We start from the raw sequence: 15114 nt of genomic DNA on the forward strand, positions 1-15114 counted from the left end.
CCATGAGATCATGACCTGAGCCAAAGTCAGACGCTTAACCAACTGAGCCACCCAGGTGCCCCAAGGTAATGGTGAGATTTTAATTAGCATCAAGGACTCCATCTAGGAATCCGTCCCAAGCCCTTTTTCCTGCAGGAGCCCAGCCTCACTTGGAACCTGTTCTATCCCATTTCCACAAAGGAAGGGGTAGCAACCTCATGACCTCTGCTCTTTCTGGGCATTTTGGCACTCAAATTCAGGTCTTCCTTCTTAAGAGCTAGCTAGTCCTCTATTCTGACTTGGTGCGAGGAAGTTGGGGCTCCACCATGTGTGCAGACATTTGAGTCAAGAGCAAGGACCACAGCCTTTCCATGTTCTGGCATCCCAGGATGCTATGTTTCCGAGGTGGGGTGGAATGGACACCCCCTCAGTCGTGCAAGCAGGAGAATCCTCTGGACTCTTTTCCCTCTTCCCCACCCCACATACAGAGCATCTCTAGGTCTGCCATCTTCCTGGTACTTCTTCCCCTCTCTGGCTCTAATTCCAACTTTTGCCACCCCAGCTTGTTCTTGGGCATCCTGCAGTCCTCTTTCTGCCCCCATTATATCAGGACTCCACTCTGCAGCCAGGGCGGTGGTCGCAAACTTATGAACTGGAGAGTGTATTAGGTTCTCCACAGAAACAGAATACACACACACACACACACACACACACACACACACACATACACACGTGCGCACGTGAATGATTTCTTTTTTTTTTTAATGTATAGCACTTAGAATAGTCGATGGAATTTTTTTTCTTTTTTTTTTTTTTTTTGTGAATGATTTCTTATAAGGAATTGGCTCACCAGGTTATGAAAGCAGAGAGGCCGCCTGATGTCTGGTCTGGCAAGCTGGAGACCCATGAGCACTGGCCATGTAAATTTCAGCCCCAAGTCCGCAGGCCTGAGGAGAACCAACCAATGGTGCCCTGTCCAAGGGCAGAAGACTGATTCCACATGCAGCAGTCAGAGTGAATTCTCCCTCACCACGGCCTTTCCTTCTATTCAGTCCTCCATTGGAGCTGCGGAGGCCCACCCACACTGGGGAGGGCAGTCCGCTTCACTCTGCCTACTGATTCAAATGTTAATCTCATTCAGAAACACTCACAGACACACCCAGAATCCTGTTTAACCAAATAGCTGGCATCCCATGGCCTAATCAAGCTGACACATCAAATTAACCATTACGGAGTGTGTTATTCACCACATTACAGACAGGCAGAATCTTATGAGAAAAGCTTCCTGTAAGACATGTAAACATAGCTCCCCAATGTATGCACACATCATTTTTCAGGGTCTGAGGACTCTGCAGATGAATGTGAAAAATGCAGATCCCTGCCCCACCACCACCTCGACCCCACGACCTACCACACCAGGCTTCCTGGGGGGCAAGGTCCCATGGGAATCTACGCGATCACTACGTGCTAGGCACACAGGATAAACCCCTTAGCTTGGATGCTGCAGCCTTGAGGGTCCAAGCCCTGCCTGCCTGTCCAGCATTGTGTCACACTGTCCTCCCCTTTCTGCTAATGTTCCTCCCCAGGAGGGCTCCCCTTGTGTGTCCCTTCCCAGCCCATTCTGTGTCATGCTTTTGTGCTACCTGCTGTTTCTGAGACTCCCTCTACCTGTATTCTCCTCCCCTCCCTGCCCACCTAGCTGACAACTGCTCATCTTTTTAAACCCAACTCATTCTGACGCCTTTCTGCTAGGATAAAGAGAAACTTCATTGTTCGACAAATATTTACAGGGTCCTTTGCACATGTCAGGCACTGTTCTGGGATCTAGTAGTGGACTTGACAGACGAAAGTCTCTGCATACAACTCATTTTCTGGAGAGGGAGGCAAATAAGTAAATTTTTAAAAATATGTTAGATATATAATACGTCAGATGAAGGTGACATGGAGAAAAATCAAGGGGGAAAGATACAGGGAGAGCAAGGCTTTGGGGTAATCAGGGCAAGTACCACCAATAAGGTGGCATATGAGCAGAAACCCAAAGCCATGTAGATGTCAGATGGAAGGATGGCAATCCCCAAAAGGCAACAATATATGCACAGATACAGAGAGAGGGCCATGGCATGACTGAGGCATAGCAGGGATGTCAGTGCAGTGGAAGGTGGGCGGATTGAGAAAGAGCATGAGGTGAGCTCAGAAAGGTCATGGGGAGCCAGGTCAGGTAACCCCCTATTGGCCATTTTAAGGCCCTGACATTTCCTGAGTGCACTGGAAACAAGGGGAAGATTTTGAGCAGTGGAGGGACATGATTTGGCTGACTTTTAGCAGACTGTATGGGGAAGGCAGAAGCAAGAGTTGGGAGGTCATTGCAGTGGTCCAGGTGGGAGGTGCTCATGACTCAGTTTAAGGGGAGGATGGGAAGGTGAAAAGTGGTCACATTCAGGGAGTGGATGTGGGATGTGAGAGACATATTTGAGCCAGGAAATTTTAACCATGTTTTTATTCTGACAAAATATAAATAACATAAAATTTATCATTTTAAAATGTATAGTTCGGTGGCATTTAAGTACATTCACATCGTGCAACCATTATCACCAGCTAGCTCTAGAACTTTTTCATCTTCCTAAACTGAAACTCTATACCTTGTCAACAATAACTCCACATTCCCATACCTTCCTCCAGCCCCTGCAACCACCACTCTACTTTTTGTCTCTGTGAATTTGACTACTCTAGGATCCTCATATAAACAATCACACAATATTTGTCATTCGTGACTGGCTTATGTCACTTAGCATAATGTCTTCAAAGTTCATCCAAGTTCTGGCATATGTCAGAACTTCTTTTTTTTTAAGTTTATTTATTTATTTTGAGAGAAAGTGTGTGTGTGAGCAGGGGAGGGGCATAGAGAAAGGGAGAGAGAGAGAGAGAGAGAGAGAGAGAGAGAGAGAATCCCAAGCAGACTCTGCACCATCAGCGCAGAGCTTGACATGGGGCTTGAACTCATGAATGGCGAGATCATGACCTGGGGTGAAACCAAGAGTCGGACACTCAACTGACTGAGCCACCCAGGTGCCCCAGAATTTCTTTCTTTTTAAGTGTGAATAACATTGTATGTATATACTACATTTTGTTTATCCATCCATCCACTGATGGACGCTTGGGTTGTTTCTGTCTTTTGACTATTGTGAATAATGCTGTGAACATGGGTGTACACATACCTGTTCAAGTCCGTGCTTTCAATTCTCTTGGAATTGAAACTCTAGAAGTATAATTACTGTATCAACTGGTAATTCTACGTTTAATTATTTGAGGAACCCTCCTACCGTTTTCCAAGTGGCTACACCACTTTACATTCCTGCCAGCCATGCACAAGGGTTCCAATTCCTCCACATCTCATCAACACTTGTCTTCTGTTTTTTTAAAAATAACCATCCTAGGGCACCTGGGTGGCTTAGTCAGTTAAGTGGTAGGTCACGATTGGCTCAGGTCACAATCTCATGGTGTGTGAGTTCAAGCCCTGAATTAGGCTATTAGGCTCTGCAGTGACAGTGCAGAGCCTGCTTGGGATTCTCTCTCTCCTTCTCTCTGCCCCTCGTCCATTTGCCCTCACTCTCTCAAAACAAACAAACAAACAAAAAACATCCTGATAGTTGTGAAGTGCTATCTTATTGTAGTATTGATTTGCATTTCCCTAATGATGAGTGACATGGTGTTGAACATCTTTTCATGAACTTGTTGGTCAACTCCAAAATTTGACCTAAGCAACTAGACGGAGGGAGTTGGAGAATATTGCATGAGGTGAGATGGAGAACATTGTGGGAGGAGCAGGTTTTGAAGGAAAAATCCAGAATTAAATGTGAGATGTATATTAGCTATCCGAGTGAAGATATTGGTAAGCAAGAGGATACATGAGTCGGACGTTCAGCTGATGGGTCCAACCTGGCCATTTAATTTGGGAGTCATTAGCAAATAAGCATGCATGAAATCATGAGCTTGGATAAGATCCCAAAGGAATGTTTGTAGAGAAGAGTAGCAATCTGAGGCCTAAGCTTTGGGGAACCCCTATTTAAAGGGTGAGAGATGACGAGGAACTAGCCAGATGAGGAGTGGCCAGTGGTCAGTAGGTGGATGATGTATTATGGGAGCCAAGTGAAGACTGTTTTGGGGAGGAGGAAGTGATTTCTAATGTCAAAAAGCTGCCAAAAAGTTGAACAGTTGGAGACTCAGAATTGGCTACTGTTTTAGCAATGTAGAGATCATTAGTGAAAGAGTGAGAAGTTGGCTTGGTGGATTGGTCAGCTTGAAAGCCTGTTTGGAGAGGGTTCAAGAGAGAAGAGGGTGGAAGGAATTAGTGACAATAGGTACAAACAAAGTATTTGAGAAGTCTTTATAAAGGGGTGCAGAAAAATGGGGGACTGGGATTAAGAAGGATTTTTGTTAATGAAAAAAATTACAGCACATTTATTTGTTGGTGGGAGTGATCCATTAATGATGATGCAGGATGGAAGGTGGGGGCAGTGTGATCCTTGCTTTCCTGTGCCTTTCCCTGTGCCCCTGAAGACTGCTAGCAAAGTACATCAGATACTGTTAAATATACTAGTTGTCTTTAAATTTATTTATCTATTTATCTATCTATCTATCTATCTATCTATCTATCTATCTATCTATCTATTTTTGAGAGACATAGAGAGGCAGAACACAAGTTGGGGAGGGGCAGAAAGAGAAGCAGACACAGAATCCAAAGCAGGCTCCAGGCTCTCAGCTGTCAGCACAGACCCCGACATGGGGCTGGAACCCACAAACTGTGAGATCATGACCTGAGCCGAAGTCAGACGCTTAACCGACTGAGCCACCCAGGTGCCCCAATATACTAGTTGTCTTACTTGTTTCTTTCTCTCTCTCTTTGTGTTTTCCCGGCAATAACGCTGTGTTATAAACAACCCTAAAATCTCAGTGGCCTCCAACAACAGTGGTTTGTTTCATGCTCAGCCTGGCTGCTGCTCAGCGGCTCTCTGCTGAGCTTGGCTGAACCAGGATAGCTCCAGGCTTTGAGTTGAGGTCTGGAAGGTTCCACTTGTCTCTCATTCTGGGAACTGTGGCTACCCTGCGTGTACTCTTCCAGTGGCAAAAGGTAGAAGCACAAGAGGGCAAGCCAAAACACGAACACATTTAAAGCCTCTGTTTGCAACAAGTACTCTCAAATTCCATTTGCCAAAGCAAGTGATAAATAAAGCCCAACAGGGATTCAAGTAAATGAGGTCCATAGACTGGGAGGGCCATGGCCAGGAAGGGGAGGGAAAGGGAAAAAAATGGACAAATAATACATCTACCATATCTCATACAAGTTCCTAAATAAAATGATTTTTAGTTTTCTCTGTTTTTCCGGGGCTGAGCACCATGACTGCTAAATTCTGCAAATGTGGTAAATGCTACAAAAAACCTTGTAGGGAAGAATATTACCAGCTCTTTTCTAACCACAGTTATGCTTCTGTTTCTTTTAATTTTGGATCCAGAAGGGTTTGGGGTTGAATCCCAGCACCCTTACTTTTTAGCTCAATGACTTTTGTAATAGTATCAATAATAGTAAAAATAATAACAGCATTTCTTGAGTGTTTACTGTGTGCTAGAAACACTGCTATAGGGTTTTAGGTTCACTATGTCATTTTAATCTCCAAGCAAATCTACGAGGTAGGCATTGTGTTTTCCATGCCTTAGATGAGGTTACTGAGAATCAGAGAGGTTCAATCACATACTCGAAGTCACACAGCTAGAAAGTGGTGATGCTGTGATATGAAGCCAGATCCAGTAGTCTGTAAAGGCTCCTAGTGAGCACCATGCCGTAGGACCCTTGCACGTTAAGTTAGGCCACCCAATGTCAGTTTCCTCAACTGTAAAATAGGGATAATCATGAGAATGGTCACTTTCTAGAATCATTAGAAGATTATTTGAAGGGGTGCCTGGGGCTCAGTTGGTTAAGTGTCCAACTTTGGCTCAAGTCATGATCTCATGGTTCATGAGTCCGAGCCCCACATTGGACTCTGTACTGACAGTGCAGAACCTGCTTGGGATTCTCTCTCTCTTTCTCTCCACCCCTCTCTCACTTGCATTCTCTCTCTCAAAATAAATAAATAAACTTAAAAAAATAATAAAAAAAGATTAATTTAAAAATCCTATGTCAGTTACCTGGCCCAGTGAAGCTTATACTCTGGGCACTCAATAAATATTATTTCCTTCCTTCCTTTTTTATTTCACTTCTGACTCCTGCTTCCAGACTTGATGGAAAACTTCCTCAGGATCTCATGCACATAATACATAAATTATGACTTTGTTAAACCTACAATACTCAACCTCTAAGACCCTCACAAGCCCTCTGCTGAAATTTTCTCCGGAATCAAACCATTAGCAGTGGATTTCTAAAACCCTTGGGAAGACTGACTGGCTCAGTATTTCTCTTGGCTGCTAAATTATTCATGTCCCTTGATGGATTCTGAAGTCGGCCTCCTACTGAGGAGGTGGATTTATAAATGAGGTTCGGGCAGTTCCTTTGATGTTTCAGTTGGCTAGGTGGTGAGTGAAAGAAAGCATGGCACCAAGCCCAGAGAAAGGGTGGGTCTGCTCCAATTCTGCTCAACAATTGCAGACGTAGAGGGCGGCGGGAGGAGCAGATTGAGTCTCCAAAAAAGGGGGACGTTTCTTTTTGAGAGCAGAACATGAGAAGAGAGGAGGAAGAAACATTTAATGAGTACCTACTATGTGCCAGAACCTCAGAGATGTAATCCTATCGTATCCTTAAAAAACAGGTCTATTTTATAGGCAAGAAACAGTTTCCAAGAAGTTAAATAACTTGAACAGTTTTTTAAAAAGATAAGAGTCAGAAAGGATATATATCAACTGAATTAGGTTTTCTGAGAGTGACAGAAAACCCAAATGCAATCCAGTTGAAATCAGTCCAGGGCTGGCATGGCCTTCCACGGCAGCAAAGGCCCTGGCTCCTCTTATCTCATTGTTCTGCCAATCTTAGCCCATGGTGTTCACAACATGGTCCAAGAAGACCGCTCAGAAATAGAGGACCCATCCTGGAAGAAAGGAATGACATGTCTGCTTATATCCAGCTGGGCAGAACTTGATCACATGGCTGTTCAGAGCTGGAAGGGAAGCTGAGAATTGTGGCAAACTTCCCATGGAAAGGTTAGGGCTTCTATTTTTTTCTTAAGTTTATTTTGGGAGAGATAGAGAGCACAAGTGGAGGAGGGGCAGAAAGAGAGGGAGAGAGAGAATCCCAAGCAGTCTCCACACTGCTAGCACAGAGCCTGATGCAGGGCTTGAACTCACCAACTGTGAGATCATGACCTGAGCTGAAACCAAGAGTCGGACGCTTAACTTACTGAGCCACCAGGTGCCCCTAAACCTTCTATTTTTAAGGATGTAGGAGAGAAACAGATACTGGGCACACCAGCAATCTCTGCTACCAGGAAGGTAAACCTACACCCATCTCATTCCAGAGGCTCCTGGCCAGCTCCATTGTTCCTACCATATTGCCTTCCTTAGGAGAAATGCCACTGCTGCAGGGACCTCTGTCGAGATTAAAGTGCCCTACAGGAAACCATAATAGTAACAGCGGAGTTTCATCAGATGCTTAATGTGAGCCTGGCACCATGCAACATGCCTTAGAGCAGTATCTCATTTAATTCTTCCATAACTCAATAAAGCTCCCCCTTATTCTCCCCCTTATACAAATGAGGAAACTGAGACTCAGCGAGATGATATAGCACGTGCAAGGTCACACAGATAGCAAATAGCATCTGGGTCCATACATCAAATGACAAACAGGATCTAAACTCAGGCAGGAGAGATTCCAAGCCTAGTATTTTCATTGTTATCTTTGTTTCCTGTATGTTGCCACTTGAGGGCCTCTGCTCCTGCAGGTCTCCCTTCTCGAATCCTATTCTTTTAGTCTTTCACCACCCCTTTACAAAGTCCTCCTTCTGTTTAACATTAAAACTCTGAGAACCTGAATCAAGCCGGACATTGACTATACTAGGTGCCTGGGAACTATGTAATATAGAAAGGTCCTGTTGAGGGTCCCTGAGGTCCCTACTCTGATGAAGCTCACATTTTACTTCAACATCTAGCACCCAAGTGTCCATCTTGTGACATGAAAGGACCATAACAACCAAGTGCTGCAAAGTGCACTGGAAGAAAGATGAATGGAGTAAGTTTCTATTGTTTGTAGGGGACTAAAGGACACTTTATATAGGAAGTGAAATGTCTTATACTTTTTTCCAATGGTTCCAAATAAAACTTAGTTATATTGCATCTTTTCTGTTCTTCTAAATTCTTCTCATCTTCCTTTCTCTAGTGTCTCCCACTTGATTTGATCCTGTTTGTCCATCTGCTCTGTTCCCCTTCCCTTCACCAGTGTCTTTGGGGAATAGTAGGCACCCATCAGTCACCTCCCTTTCCCTGCCCTCCATTCTCTCCTTAACTGTACCAGTCTGCTTCTGCCCCAACACTGCACTAAATACTTTTTCCCAGCTTATGGTTAAGAATTCAAGTCTTTTTTTCTCTGGATCTCAGGTACATTAATTATGCAGTTATTCGATATCTAGTGTTTCGGTGCATTCTCTCATGTAGTTCTCAATATAGCCCTAAGAGATTGATGCTGTTGTTAATGTCATTTTTTAAAATGTTTATTTATTTATTTTTGAGAGAGAGAGAGAGAGAGAGAGAGAGAGAGAGCAGGGGAGGGGCAGAGAGAGAAGGAGAGAGAGAATCCCAAGCATGGGGCTCAGTCCCACAACTGTGAGATGATGACCTGAGCTGAAATCAAGTCAGATGCTTAACCGACTGAGCCACCCAGGTTCCCTTTGTTAATACCATTTTGCTGTTAAAGGAACTGAGCTCTAGAGAGGTTGAATTATCTTCCCAAGTCACCAGGTAGGAAACAGTGAGGCTGGAACTCCAACCTAGGTTGGCTAGCCCTGGAGCTCAAGCTCTTAATGACTGCTCCTCCAAAAAGCAAGAGATAACACTGTATAGTAGAATAGGAATGGGCCAAGAATTGGGGATGTGGCCTATGAAATGTGGTAGAAAATTAAAATAGCCCTTATAGGGAAAAGGAATAAGGAATGACTTCGAGACATATTGATTAAAGGTATCAGCATGGAGACCACAGGTGAAGTCAGGTATATATTTTTTTTTCAATCTAACAAGGTCTTATTTAATGTTCCAGACTGCCTCAAATCCATACTTGTCAAGTTTCTTTTTTTTTTATTTAACATTTTTATTTTAATTCTAGTTAGTTAGCATACAGTGTTACATTAGTTTCAGATGTGCAATATAGTGATTCAGAGGTTGGGAATCTTACGGACCAGTTAGGAGTATTTGACAACAGTTGAGGTGGTTGGGTTGATCTGCTGTTTTGAATACCAAGGATGTGAGGCTAAAGATGAGATGGGCAGAAGGTTTGAGGATGTCAATAAGAAGGTAGTTGAAATGATTGGCCATGGAGTTCAGGTTAAAAATTGGCAGTGGTGGTGGGGGCAGTTAAGATGAAAACAGACTATTGCACCAGGTAAAGAAAGAGAGGTTAATCTCAGAGAGCAAACTTACAAGAATGAGGAAGTGGAGAAGATAGAAAAAGAAGAAGATGTCTTGATAGTAGGCAGGATATCCCAGTGGAGCCCCCCAGGAATGCCCTTGCCATGGTCGTAGTCGTGAACATTCACACACGTCTCCATGTTGCACAGGAAGACAAATTTGACACATTTGAATGTTCTCAAAATTTTTTGAGTTAGGTTTATGACACAAAATGGCGTCCCTTTCTCCTGCAAGGAGAAGGGACTCTTCCTCCGTCTCTTCACTAGGCTTCTGTATTAATTATGAAGATGTGGGTTGTTGTTTTTTTTTTTAAACGCCAAGCTCTAGAATTTCGCTCATAAGCAGGGGCGCCTGGGTGGCTCAGTCGGTTAAGCATCCGACTTCGGCTCAGGTCATGATCTCACAGTTCGTGAGTTCGAGCCCTGCATCAGGTTCTGTGCTGACAGCTCAGAGCCTGGAGCCTGCTTCGGATTCTGTGTCTCCCTTTCTCTCTGCCCCTCCCCTGCTCATGCTCTGTCTCTCTCTCTCCTTCAAAAATAAATAAAAACATTAGAATTTCATATGCAAAAAGCAGACCTCAAGTTTACTGGCAGGAATGGAAAAGGAAAAAAAAGTTTGTTTCTTAACAGTGAAATGAGAAACATATCAATAATCTTCCATGGAGAAACACCTCAATGTCTATCAGAAAGCAGCAGAAAAATAAATTATAGCACATCCATACAATGGCATATGAAGCAGCCAAAAATAAAAATAAGGAATTGCTTTATGTACAGAATTACATAACCTCCAAGATCTATTGCAGGGTAAAAAAAAAATCACGGTCTAGATTAATGCACATTTGTGTAAAAGAGGGTGAGAAATATGAAATATAACATAACATAATATACTTTCTTATTTGTGCATACACTATCCTTGGAGTAACCTTCTGGGTGAGGGCATGAGGGGAAAGGGAGGAGGGCACTTCTGGACTCCAGGAGTTCTGTAACTGGATCTCAGGCAAACAGAACAATTGGAGCAGACCCTTGGTGGAGATTAGTTGGGGACTTTTCATTGGGAGCCGCCATGAGTAAACGTGCATGTGCGCAAGAGCCCTCAGACATCATGTGCCCACCCACAGTGTGATACCCTCTCTGCTACCTCTGATCTTGTGTTAATTCAAGGGTATGCACGTGGGGAGAGTTTTCACAGGACAGAGCAGACTCACATGAGCAAATGCTGGAAACAGTTATAGTCCTCAAAACCTAGAGGACAGTGGTTTCTACTCAAACGGGTGGAGTTCTTTCTTCTTTGAGTTCTTTGGGTTCTTTTTCATTGAGTGCTTTTGTGGCATCAGGATATGCAGAATCTTCAACTAAGTTTTCTGTTCTACAGCTGTAGATGAATGTAGGAATTCCATTCTCCATGATCACCACCTACACCAGTTGATTTTATCCTTCATGGAATCACCTATGCCAAATTTCATGGAATAACCTTTTCAAGGATGTTTTGCTCTTCACCATGAGAAAGCCTTATTTATGTTCAGATTTACTCATGGCACAAGCTTGACTCTACTGAAGAGAATCTTTATCAGTTGGGTATTAGGCGTGCAGAAAGAGTTAACTTAGATGGCCCAAGATGGCTTATGCTTAGATTGGCTGTCTTGCAAAGTGGCCCTCACTTGGCATCTGGGAACTTAGCTCTCCAGAGGGTTCCCACCACCCAGACTGTTAAGAGTGACTCACTATGCCTAAACTGTTTATGCAAATGGTGTGATTTATACTGAGCACTTGCTTTCCTCCTGGGAATCTGGTATTTTTGTACTGCCAGTAGAAGTTGCCTACCTGGCTAGCCCCCAGTAAAAACTGTACTCAGTCTTTAATGAGCTCCTTTGGTAAACAGTATTTCACAGTTGTTGTTACAATGCTTTGATAAGGAAATTAAGCAAGTCCTGTGGGATTGTGCTGGAAGAGGACTCCACTGGGGAAGGACTTTTGGAAGCTTGAGCCTAGTTTCCTCCAGACTTCTCCCCATTCATCTTTTCCCTTTGTTGAGTTTACTTTGTAGACTTTCACTGTAATCATAGGATTCTGACTGTATGCTGAGTCCTGTGAGGTTTCCTAGGGTAACAGTAGCTGTTGGAACAAATAAATGCCAAGACTTCAGAGGTCCAATACTATAGGTTATTTCTTGTTTATATAAAGATCAGTGCCAGTGCTCCTGGTGAGTACATGGTCTTCCATCAATCATCAAGGACCTAAGTGCCTTCCATCTTGTATTCCACCTTCTTCTAAAGCCTCTGAGTCCTGTTCATTAAGTTTGTAGATGGAAAAAAGAGACTATGGAAAGTACATACCCCCTTCTTAACCCTCCTCTTCGCCTTAACTCCACTGTTGGCCTGAAGATGACACCACTACATCTGGCTACATTCCATTGGCAATTATGGTCCCATGTAGATACAAGGGGGCTACGAAATGTGGTCTCTGCTTGGTGGCTGTTCCCCTGCAGCAACTCTGTGGAAATAAAGCATAAATCCTTGATGGCCTGCAACAGGATCATAATAGATCTATTTATTATGAAACTGTGGCACCCTCAACTTCCTCCCAAGTGCTAGGAGACAATACACAGAAGCCATACTGTTCTTGCCTATATGCAGGTTGACATGTAAAAGGAAATAGGTCATCCCAAATTGAGTAGGCAAGGCTAACTTTTCCCGGGAAGTCTTCTTTCCAAATAGACCCCTTCTTCTGTGTTTCCATAGTAATTGGTGCTGATCCTTCTCATAGCACTTATCACAAGGTACTGAAACTTCACCGATTTCTTGTCTGACTTTCCCATTGAATCATAATATTTTTGAGGCTACAACTTTAGTTGTCTTATCGACCATATGTTCTGTGCCCAGAACAAAATCTGGTCCATCTGAGATGTGCGGTAAATGCATAAAGGAATAAGTGGTTGAATGGGACAGGGAGATGCAGTGTAGTAGCAGGCTGTGAGCATGTGCTTCAGAGTTAGTGAAAATTTCTTATCTTCTGTGACCTTGCAAAAGTTACTAAACTTCTCTGAAACTCAAATTTTCATTCTTAGAATGGGGATAAAAATACTAACTTTGCAACATTACTATGAGGATTTTCTGAGATTATGAATGTGTATACCACACCTAACCTTGTTCTAGGGATATTAGTAAACTCTGTAAAAATGGTATTTATTATTGACACAAATGACAGCCAGTGGCATTACCAGTTTCAACATTCAGTTACTCCAGATACACTCTTAGATGCAAACTATTAGAAGCCGTAGAAACCAAAGGTGGCCAAATTGTGTGCAAGGGTGATGAGAGGAACAAGTTGTAGAGATAGCAGCTTCATTTCATTGGCGAGTCTTCCTGGGAGGACAAAAGGGCTTCCTTCCCTTGACCTTGACATCAAAGAGTATTAGATTCACATTCTTGAAACAGTGCTTATTCTCCCAAGACTTCACAAGATGTCAAGCTCATCTCACACCTTTAAAACAACATGGTTCAAGATAGAGCTCTGATTCCTTCTTCATTCACTCATCCACTTAAGAAATATTTTTAGTGTTCACCTTGAGTCAGGCACTAGGGATCATTAGTAGTGAACAAAGAAGACCAGTCTCCTCTGTCACAGAGCCTACATTTTAGGAAGGGAGACAGACAGCCAACCAATAGGTATGTCACATGTAGACGGTGAAAAAGAAGATTTTAGGAGTGCCTCGGTGGCTCAGTCGATAAAGTGTCTGTTGATTTCGGCTCAAATTTGTGATCTCATGTTTCATGAGTTTGAGCCCCATGTCAGTCTCTGTGCTGACAGTTCAGAGCCTGCTTGGGATTCTTTCTCTCTCTCCTTTTCTCTCTGTGCCTCCCCTATTTGTGTTTTTTCTGTCTATTTCAAAATAAATAAATAAACTTAAAAAAAATTGAGATTTTAGGCAGCATCCTGGATATGTGGTTTCTTTTTTTTAAAAAATTAATTAATTAATTAATTTATTTATTTATTTTTGAGAGAGAGAGAGAGAGAGACAGATAGATAGAACATGAGCAGGGGAGAGGCAGAGAGAGAGTGAGACACAGAATCTGAAGCAGGCTCCAGGGTCTGAGCTGTCAGCACGGAGCCCAACATGGGGCTTGAACTCAGGAACTGGGAGATTGTGACCTGATCTGAAGTCAGAAGCTTAACTGATTGAACCACCCAGGCACCCCTCAAGGTCTGCAGTCTTAAGGTAAACTGTTATTAAACGTATCACAGGTGTCTGCTCTAGTGGTGCCATTTGGCCTTCTTCAATAACTATTTCATAATTACATATACATACATACACACACAATTACCCCAAAATTTCTCTCATATCATGTTTCTGATTGATTTATTCTCATAATCATCTAAGCCCCTGTGTTTTTTACTGTTTTAAAGTAATGGAAACCTTTTGGATTATTTATAAACTCCATGTCTGGTAACCCCCCAGTGTGAAAACAGTTCTTCTCTGGTTCAGGAGGGTCTCCACCTGCTTTGCCTCCACCTTGATCCCTTCAACGGCCTTCAGTCTCACAGAGGAACTTGGGGATATAAGGAATAGGGTTTGAAAGCCATTAATGAAGTCTTAACTAAGTAGTGGGAAATTGATAATGAAATTCTAGTCCAATTCAATAGACAAGACTTATGAACAAGGGAAAAACAGCAACCTACAAAGGTCAAGGGTCTATAAGTGTGAAACTGTGTGACAAGGCTCCTGGGTGGCTCAGTTGGTCAAGCATCCAACTTCGGCTCAGGTCATGATCTCACGGTTCATGAGTTCGAGCCCTGCGTCTGGCTCTGTGCTGACAGCTCGGAGCCTGGAGCCTGCTTCCCATTCTGTGTCTCCCTCTCTCTCTGCCCCATCCTCACTCATGCTCTGTCTCTCTCTGTCTTAAAAATAAATAAAACATTAAAATTTTTTTTTAAATTTGTTCAATACAGATTTCTTGATTTTCTTCCCCATGCCTGTCCTACCTGTAGCTTTTCCCTTTTAGTAAACATCTACCTGTTGCTCAGGCCAGTTCCTGGGCCCTACCATGCTCCCACCTTCCTTCCTTCTCTTCTCTGCAATAACAAAGTGCCCCTGTTTTGTTCCTGAAGTTATAGAGAAACAGTGTTTCACCATGGATACAGCGCAAGCTGTTGCCTCTACCAGATTGAGGAGGCTCCCTTCTATTTCTAGGTTGTTGAGTGTTGTTGGTATTACAAAGGGGTGTTGTATTTTACCAAATGCTTGTCCTGTGTCTATTGAGACAATCATGTCCTTTTTGTCTTTTATTCTATTCATATGGTGCATTCCATTAACTGATTTTTAGATGTTAAATCAACTTTGTATTCCTGGGATAAATCCCATTTGGTCATGGTGTGTAATCCTTTTTATATACTGCTGAATTCTATTTTCTGATGTTTTGGTTTTTTTTGGGGGGGTTGTTTGTTTTTGTGCCCCAAAGTGTTTTCTGTTTTTAACAAATCTGAGCTTTAAACCTTTTGCTGGATTCCCATGGCACTCCAGAGCTCCCCTATGGATCTCTGC

General features: G+C 43.0%; 1 protein-coding gene across 3 annotated transcripts in view; it reads left to right on the forward strand.

Moving 5' to 3' along the window:
• FAM184B (family with sequence similarity 184 member B) overlaps positions 1 to 15114 on the forward strand; it is a 156983-nt gene that overhangs the window by 59659 nt on the left and 82210 nt on the right. The gene's annotated exons all lie outside the window — the stretch shown is intronic.

Source organism: Felis catus, chromosome B1 (genome assembly GCF_018350175.1).
Source record: "Felis catus isolate Fca126 chromosome B1, F.catus_Fca126_mat1.0, whole genome shotgun sequence".
In the NCBI taxonomy this organism is placed as follows: domain Eukaryota; kingdom Metazoa; phylum Chordata; class Mammalia; order Carnivora; family Felidae; genus Felis; species Felis catus.